Below are 6,832 nucleotides of genomic sequence, written 5' to 3' on the forward strand. Positions count from 1 at the left end.
ACCACATGGTAGCTCACAACCATCTGTAATGAGATCTGGCGCCCTCTTCTATATACATAATAAATAAATAAATCTTTTTTAAAAAAAGAATTGTAGTTAAGCGGCCAGTTATTGTCTTCAATGAGACTCACCATTAAAAGGGTTATTCAAGCAAAGTCACAATTTTGGTTATAAAATGGTTCTTGGCACTATGCATCTCAAAATTGAATAATGGTATCAGATAAAATAACCATGGGAGTGAAGCTTGTGTATCATCTGTTATGTGTAATCAAATGATTTAATTCTCTTTAAAAAAAATGCAATTGCAAAAAGAATTTACCATGTTCTTACAAAAAGTTACTTTTCCAGCTGCCTTCCTCCAAAGTGCACCATTCCATGTGTTGTCAAGGAAGGTATAAAAAGATGGAGGGAGGAGAAGAGGTGGGTGGTATGTGTGTAGTGTGTGCACACTCACATGTGTGTCAGTGCCAGGGATTCCGGAAGTGCAGCTGGAATTACAGGCAGTTGAGACATCTGAAATGGGTATTAGGAACTAAACTTAGCTATTCTGCAAGAGCATGAAGCCATCTCTTCAGCCTGGGATGCTATTGCAACACTAATCTCATGAACCCCCTCATGTGCCAGCAATGTCAAGTCAATTCAGGGGAATCTCGATAGAGTCAGTAAACAGGTTTTTGTTGTTTGAGCTGAGGATCGAACCCAGGGCCTTGTACTTGCTAGGCAAGCACTCTACCACTGAACTAAATCCCCAACCCGTAAACAGTTTCTTAAAACCTAGTGCTAGCTTTTTTTATAACCGATGGGTGTGAAATGATGGGCTGGAGAGCTGTCAAGCGCTTGCCAGGCAAACACAAGGACCTGAGTTCAGTTTTCAGAATTCACATAAAAAGCCAAGTGGGAGGGCCCACAGACCTACATGCAAGCAAAACACCCACACAAGAAATAGGGATTTGTTTGCTTTTCGAGACAGGGTTTCCCTTGTCACCCTGGGCCCTGGCTGTCCTGGAACTTGCTTTGTAGACCAGGCTGGCCTTGAACTCAGTGATCCACCTACCTCTGCCTCCCAGGGGCTGGGATTATAGGCGTGCACCACCACCAGAGACACGTGCACATCCCTGTTCACTGCTGTTCTGTTCCCGAAGGCCTGGAAATGGAATCAGACAAAACACAACTGCACAGTAGAGTTAAGATGGGGGATATATTACAATGGAATATTACTCAACTGTAAAAAAAATGGAGGCAACTGGAAAATAAAATTTGAAGCAGTGTGACGGGTTCAGAAGAACAAATGTCACATGTTCTGTTCTATGTGGCTTTTAGAGTGGTTTATTCTGGGGGGTGAATGAGTACCATTGGTGTGCCGGTACCTGCAGAGGTCAGAATTGGGCAATGAGTCCCCTGGGACTGGAGTTAGAGGCCATTCTGAGCCACCGAGTGCATGCAGGGAGTGGGGTCCATGTCCCTCTGCAAAGGCAGCAACCGCACTGGGCTTCCCACCCCGTCGTGGAGGATTGGCTTGTGGTTTGTGATTATGCATCTCTAAGTAGGAGTGGCGGAGAATCCTGGGAAAGGACCCATCAGAAGAGGGGAAGTACCTTTAAATACCTCAGCTAACCCTCCGGAAACATTAGCTATGCTACATTTAAACCTGAGACGTCATGGTTTACTGGATTAGTATCTGACCCCTTACGACAGCTTCTAAACTAATGACAGTTTGGTGAATAACAACACTCGTTCCCCAAGAGCCTCGCGGTGGAAGGAGAGAGCCGACTCCTGCAAGTTGCCCTCTGACCTCCACACACTTGATGTCGCACACACAAGCCACAATCAGCTGACCAATAAATAAGGCGACTGTACTTCATTGCATCCCCTGACTGTTCTATCAGGAGCTGCGGTTCAAGGGCACTCCCGGGTGTTCCTGACCAGCAATGCTGCTCAAGTGTGTGGTGGTCCTTACTCACGGCCACACGTTCGGTGGTTTCCGCTGAGGTGCTTTCTAAAGTTTGTCCTTCACAAACCTTATTCTATAAATGTAAATATTTTGATAAAAATAATGTAAGGGTGGGAGATGGCTCCGTGGTGAAGAGTGCTGTGCGTGAGTTCAGATTCCCAGCACCCAGGCAAAAGTCAAGCACATGTCCATCAGGGACGGAAAAAGGGGATCCCTGGAACTCACTGGCTAGTCAGTCTAACCACTCGGTGGCCTCTAGGCTCAGTCTCAATGAACTGAAAAATGGTGATAGTAGTATAAATACAACACAAATAAAACAATAAAAGATGAATAAATAATCAAAGATAAAGAGCAACTGAAAAAAAATGGAATCGACCTCAACTCCACACACACACACACACACACACACACACACACACACACACACACACACCTGCACGTGTATATACACATAATATACATGTAAAAATGATAAAATAAGACTTAAAAAACTGAGAGGGGCTTGATTTCAAAGGACCTTCCCCTTTGAATGACCCTCATCCACATGTGGGGTCCTATCTATATGATACACACACAAGATAGGTGGCTAGCTTCCTGTGATGTCATTCATGCCTGAAAAGACGTTCAGAGCTGTGAAGGAGTGGCCATCCATTTCAGAAGGAGTTTGCAACTCTCACTTGGTATGTGGTGGTGTAGAGTCCTCTCTCTCTCTCTCTCTCTCTCTCTCTCTCTCTCTCTCTCTCTCTGTGTGTGTGTGTGTGTGTGTGTGTGTGTGTGTGTGTGTGTGTGTGTGTAGGCTCACATGCCACAGTGTGTTAGTATACTAAGTTACTCAGGACAACCAAAGAGAGACATTCGAGGATGCAATGGAGCTTTGCAGCAGCTCAAATGGCCTGAACCCCCAGCAGCTTTGCAGAAACCTATTTACTGATGGTTACACAAAAGTGATTTTTAGAGTAAGTCAGATTTCTCATACCACAGCCTCTGATATGATCTATGTGCTGCCTGAAAGAACACATGACCCACACACTTCTCAGTCCTTATGTGCACTGTTTGCAGTACCAAATAATACAAGAATTCCAGGTTCGCAGGGAATGTCTTGTGATTAGTCATGCGAAGGCCATAAAGCTCCTTCAGAAAACCAGCTCCATAAATCTCAGAAAAAAATCACTGATCAGATACTAAAGACTTCCTCAGGACTTAGGTGCGTTTAAAACAATCCCAACATTCCAGTGCTCATGCCGGGCTTTACTAATTCTCCCACTACAATGGGAAAGCCAAAGGACAACTCGCTGGAGTCTGTGCGCGCCTACCACTCTATGGTTCCTGGGAATTGAACTGGACCGTCACACTTGGCAGCAAGCGCCTGTACTTGCTCCATCCCTGCCAGAGTTTGCGCTTGAGGCTTGTGGAGGAGGGAGGCGTGTTCTTCCAGAATGTGGTCCATCTGTGCAACTCAGCCCTGAGCGGTGCCTTCAAAGCTCACCTCCTGGCAGCTCCCTGGCTGCTGCTTCACTGCACAGATGAAGGGATCCTGTGTCAACTTTGGATTCGTCCCAAGCATCCCTGAAAGTCCCAGGTACTGCTGTGGAAGAGAACTTGGGTGAGTTGAGGTATGGGGACACTAGACTACCCGGAAGAGGATCTTTGCTGAGCTCTGTGGTGTCTTCCTGGGATAATGCTCAGGAGACTTGAGTGACTGACAGGCAGAGCTCTGGAGAGGAGCTGGCAGAGGGGGCGAGGGTTCATTCCAACTGCTTAGTGTGCAGAACTATGGCAGCGCTTCAGCTCAACTCTGGGGCAACTTTTTCTTTTCTCTTTTTTCTGTTTCTTTTTCTCTTCTTCTTTTCTTTCCCTCCTTCCCTTCCTTTTCTCAAGACGGGAGAAATGTCTCGGTGTTAAGAGCACCCAAATTCGATACCAGGGTCCCGCATAGTGGAGGGAACCCGCTCCACAAAGCTGTCCTCTGACCTCCACTCACACAAATAAGTAAATGTACATTTTCAAAAACTGAAACTTCCCAAGAAGCCCTCTGTGTGGGGGACTCTTTTGTAGCCCCTGCTGCTGAGAGACCATGTGACCCACATGGAGGGGAGGACCCTTCTCCTCCCGGTCCCTCCCCGCCCTCACCACTTTTGCCTCTAATATCCTGGATGAAATCCGGGTCAAGTTGGGCATCTGCAAGTCCTTACCTCACTGTAATTCCCAGAGAGAAAGGGGGGTGGTTAAAGAGAAGATGTGGAGGCGTCCTTCCCATCCCTCTCGCCTTTCTTCAGCTGAATGAAGTCCTCCCGCACCTCCTGCACCTTCGTCAAGACGGGTCAGACACAAGCTTCCAGAACAGCCTCGAGGTTCTCCTTTGTTCCCCCTGCCTGACCTGGCTTAGGCTCTATCCTGCACCAGTGGAAAGCACTCCATGAAGGCTCTAAGATCAGGAAAACCGAGTCCCAAAAAGTCCCATCTTGCCTCAGAGCAAGAGCTGCAACTCAAGAAGACAACTTTATTCAAGAGCATCCAGGAGCCAGCAAGATGGCTCATGGGAGAAGGCACTTGCTACTGAGATGAGAGTTCAGTACCTAAAACCCACATGATAGAAGGTAAGAACCCGATCCAGCAAGTTGTCCTCTAATCTCCACATGACAGGTATGTGTGCACACACACACAGTAATTGATTGACTGATTAACTGGTTGGTTGGTTGAGTTTTAAAGCTGGAGAGATGGCTCAGCTTTTAAGAATGTGTACCAAGCTGGGCGGTGGTGGCTCACGCCTTTAATACCAGCACTGGGGAGGCAGAGTCAGGTGGATCTCTGAGTTCGAGGCCAGCCTGGGCTACCAAGTGAGTTCCAGGACAGGCTCCAAAGCTACACAGAGAAACCCTGTCTCAAAAAAACAAGCAAACAAAAAAATTATTATAGTTTGGGTTGGGGATTTATCTCAGTGGTAGAGCGCTTACCTAGCAAGCACAAGGCCCTGGGTTCTGTTCTCAGCTCCAGGGGGGAAAAAATTAAATAAATAAATAAATGGTTTACATTAAAAAAAAAAAAAAAAGAATGTGTACCATTCTTGCACCCACATCAAAGAGCTCACACTGCTTACAATTCCGGCTGCAGGAGATCTGGCGCCCTCTTCTGGCCACCACTGGCATTACACTCACATGCACAAACACATAGACACAAACACGTACGCATCATTTAAAATAACAAAAATCTTCATCAACAGTTTTGAAGCATCCACAGAGACAGTTATCAGTTGTTGAGTGGAGAGCTTTTCTTCAGTGGTGCAGCCTCTACTAGTAAGGTGTCCATACTCCCATAAATAACCTCTTAGCCATGCTCCTGCAAGAGTGAAACTCCACTTCACACACACAAAAAGGCAAGAGTAGGCAGAAGAACTAGCTTGGAAAGGGATGGGGATCAATGGGAGCAAGATGGGGAAAGAGGCTACTGAGGGTCGAATGTGATCAAGACACAGTATATACACTTACAAAAATGTCAGAATGAAACTCACTACTATATATTACTAATACCCTCCAATAAAACATCTTAAATATTTTTGGTATGTATGTACTGTGTGTGGGCATTTGTGTGCCATGGCAAGTGTGTGAAGGTCAGAGGGTATGATGGCTAAAGAAGTTCCATTTTATGCTGGGCATCCATCTTGGCAGCCACCAGTGGTTTGTCTCTGACTCCAGACCCTGGAAGATAAGTTCCCAGTAACCTCAATGGAGTGACTCCCACCTAGAAATACACAGCCCTGACCATCTACTCGTTATGATATGGCTGTAGTTGGAATCTTAAAAGTCTTATTGATTAACTCAAACCTGAGGCCAGTTATTGGGGTGAACACTGGAAGATCAGAGAGACAGAACAAGCCACAGCTACCTCACCTTGCCAGTTCCTCAGACTGAAAGCTTCTGAGTCCTCCTCCACATGAATCTCAGCTGAACTGTGCTGCTCCAAAGCCTGAATGCTTAACCAGCCAAATGCTTAACTAGCTCTGGTCTTCACGCCTTATCTATCTTTCTCTTTCTGCTATCACTCCCTGGGATTAAAGGCATGTGTCTCCACGCTGGCCTGTATCCTTGTGGGCCCCAGCTCAGGCCCGATCTACACTCGGCTGGTTGTGGTGGCACCCTGGTTGGATTCATTGAAGAAAGCAGAGGCAGGAGGATCCCCAGTTTGAGGCCAGCCTAGGAGAAGCTTCGGCTGGGGCCGAGCCACAAACAGTGGTGGAACCATGGAGGCAGTGACTGCTGCTCCGAGTTACCGGCTGCTTCTCATCGTGTTGGTGACTTTGGTGATGCTGCTACCTGGAACAAAGACTTTACTGCTGCTTGTTCAGAGAAGAATTGCCAGGATCATCGCGTTACAAGAAAGCATCGGCAAAGGTCAGTTTGGAAACGTTTGGCAAGACAGATGGTGGAGAGAAATTGCTGTGAAGATATTCTCTTCTAGGGAATGACGTTCATGGTTCTGAGAGACAGACATTTATCAGACTGTGATTGCTCCAAACCACAGAGGAGGCACACACATACACACACACACACACACAAATTCTAAAGGGAACTATGACCACACCTAACAATGACTTCGAAATTTTCAAAAAGATGACAGGATCCCACAACGATGATGCCACATGGACTATGGTAAAGCCACTAAGCTGATTAACACCACGGAAAGATCGACTCTGGACTACAAACGGCTCAGCATAATTTCGAGATGACTGGCTGAGATGATCCAGCCTGACAGACTACTTGAACAAGGACTTGTGACAAGCCCTGCACTTTCTCATCATGCAGCGGTGGGACAAATGATACAGGACTTGACAATTAACCCAAAAATAGAGTTTTTGGTTAAAAAAGAAAAAGGAGAATATAGATA

This window comes from Onychomys torridus, chromosome 17, assembly GCF_903995425.1.
Source record: "Onychomys torridus chromosome 17, mOncTor1.1, whole genome shotgun sequence".
Classification (NCBI taxonomy): domain Eukaryota; kingdom Metazoa; phylum Chordata; class Mammalia; order Rodentia; family Cricetidae; genus Onychomys; species Onychomys torridus.